Genomic DNA, 2,861 nt, shown 5'->3' on the forward strand with positions numbered 1-2,861 from the left:
GGAGCTCTTGGCTCAGTGCAAGACCCGAGGCAGAGATGCGGCGTTGAGCACGGCAGCTGGTGAACTCAATGACCACACATGCGGGGCAGGGAGGAGACAGACCTGTTCTCCTGCCTGGGCTTTTCCTCAGCAGTAGGGAAGGAAAACCAACCCCTTGGGCGGAGGATAGGAACCACGTAGGTTTTGTTCATCAGTCAATCCACAAGCGTCCAGCGCGATGCCTGGTACAGAGAAGGCACACAGTACATATTTCTCAAATGGACTGAATGAACACATGAGTCTGGGGAAACGAATCCCTGCTGGACCATATTATTCTCAGACTGGATCTAAATACATACGTTCTTAGGCTACACCTCTGGCCTTGGCCTCGTCTGTCTCAGAAACCAGAGTTACCCAAAAATTCCCCAAAGCCACCAGTGGTGTCTGTACCTCAGCTGGTTCTTTCCACTGGATAGAGCTGAGTGCTGACAAGACCACTGGTGAACCTAATTAGCTTTGCAAGGAAGGAAATTTCTGGGAGATCAATCCCTACTCGCCCACCCTCCCCACTCCTCAAACCATGGGCAAAAGCACCGGGTGGCCAGACCAAGAAGGAACAGCACAGAAACTAGAGCAAAGCGCTCCCACTGGGGCCACAACATCTTCAGGTGAGGGTGTCCATCTGACGTCTGAGAGTCTGAGATGGAGCTGTTGCACCCAGAGGTGAATCCAGGAACGACCGACGTGGGGCTGAATATGTCAGCTAGGGAGCACCTCAGCATGTTATTCCTGCTTTTTCACATCCCTGTCCATTTCAACCTTCATTGCAAGTCCTTGCTTTTCCTGTCTGTCTTTGTCATGGTCAAGGACATCTGCCAAGAAGAGTGCGGTCAGGAATGGATGGGAGGGCTGCAAAATGAGGAAACAGAGGCACGATACCAGGCCACTCTCCCTCCACCCTGGGCCAGCAGCAAAGCACAGCCATCCCCAGGCATTCCCTCTGGGCGGCAGTCTTGTCTCTGGGAAGGTCGCTCAAGGACAAAGTTCCCCGAAAACAAACCAGTGAGTCCCTCATAGCTAGCACATTCTACCTGAAAGGGTAAGTTATTGCAGACAGTGAGAAAGTGGATCTGAATGGTTTCTTTTTTCTTGCGGGTTTGGACTTCTCTGTAAGTTTGAGTTGTTGAAAGCTCCTGTGAACTCGTTATTTCTTCTCTTAAATTCTCCTGGAATGAGCGCCCCTGAATCTTTTTTTTTAAATTTTTTTAAAATTTAAAAAAATTTTTTAAATTTTTAAATTTTTATTTATTTATTTTTTTTGAGTGCCACTGAATCTTAAGATGTTAGAGCTAAAGAGGAAAAAGAGTAAGACTTTCAAAGTCTTTCCCTTTGTTTACAGTTAGAGAAAGCCAAAAACTTTGGTGGCCAGTGAATGACGACTTCCACCTCAATGCACATTCAGGTTCTTTCTCTCTCTCTCTCTCTCTCTCTCTCTCTCTCTCACTCACACACACACACACACACACACACACACACACACACACACACACACACACAAAAGGGGGAAAATAGAATAGTAAGAATGACTCTCTGATATGTTAAGCACCAACTAAAGATCATCACTTTGGCTCCTTGGGTATGGCTATCCAGCTTACATCAGGGGAACCGGTTGCATCACACGGTTCTAGACACACTGGAGCCCTGTAGCCATCTTACCAATGGGTGTGGAGTCCCAACCACCCGGTGCCTCCCCTACCCGTCAAGAACTTGGAAATCGTTCTTAAATGAAACTGGACAAGTCCACCCATAAAGGATGGGATTAGCCATCTGTGGAAATTGTTGGTGAACATGACCAAAGACATTGGAATCATCCAAAACTCAAGGTGACCCAAGAAGGAAAACTGGTCTCCGGTGATAATGTGGCAAGTGGGTGCTGCTCATGCCCTGTTCAGAGGAGGGTGTTGAGAATCCCCAGGGTGACTCTGGGCCTAAGTGTGGCACAAAGAGAGGGAGTCGGTGAAGCCAAACTGGCCATATGACCCCAACAGGGAGGGAGTGTGCTGGCTAGACCTCTGCATACTGCCTGGTAAGGTTGCCGCCCCCCCCGAGCTGGGCTGGCAGAAGGGGGCCCCTCCCTGGGTCTGAGCTGGGAGGCCTTTCTTTTTAAAGATGGACCGCAACCAGCCTTTGATGTTCTTCCCTGGGGCTCTGCCTACGGAGGAAGAAGGCACTGGGCAGACAGTGGCCTTCCTTTCTCCGTTGTATTCCTCACTATAAATAGGTAACCCCTGATTCTGGGGGTGGACGGGGCTGGCGAGTAGCTGGTGAATCAGGCCCCGAGACCAGGAGTGGTAGTCCCCTGTGTTAGTTTCCTAGGGATGCCTTCACAAATTGACACAAACTTGGTGGCTTAAAACAATGGAAATGTACCCTCTCACACTTCTGGAAGCCAAGCGTCCAAAACAGAGGTGGCAGCAGGGCCAGCACACCCTCTGAAGGCTCTCGAGGACAATGCTTGTTCTCTCCTTCCAGCTCCTGGTGGCTCCCTGGCTCGTGGCTGCACCACTCCATCTCTGCATCTGTCTTCATGTGGTCTCCTCCCCTGTGTCTTGTGTCTCGAACCTTCCTCTGCTTTTCTTTTCTAAGGACATCTGTCATTGGATTTATGACCCACCCGAAATTCAAGGTGATTTCATCTCAAGATCCTAACAAGAATTACATCAGCAAAGACACTTTTTCCAAACAAGGTCACACTGACAGGTTCTGGGAGTAAGGATTTGGGCAGATCTTTTGGGGTACACAGTCGGACCAGCACCACCACCAGTGCACACCAGAGCCCTGGGCCTGTCATGCAGTGCCAGCCTTTGAAGGGTGCAGACTTT

The sequence above is a fragment of the Zalophus californianus genome, chromosome 3 (genome assembly GCF_009762305.2).
Source record: "Zalophus californianus isolate mZalCal1 chromosome 3, mZalCal1.pri.v2, whole genome shotgun sequence".
Classification (NCBI taxonomy): Eukaryota; Metazoa; Chordata; class Mammalia; order Carnivora; family Otariidae; genus Zalophus; species Zalophus californianus.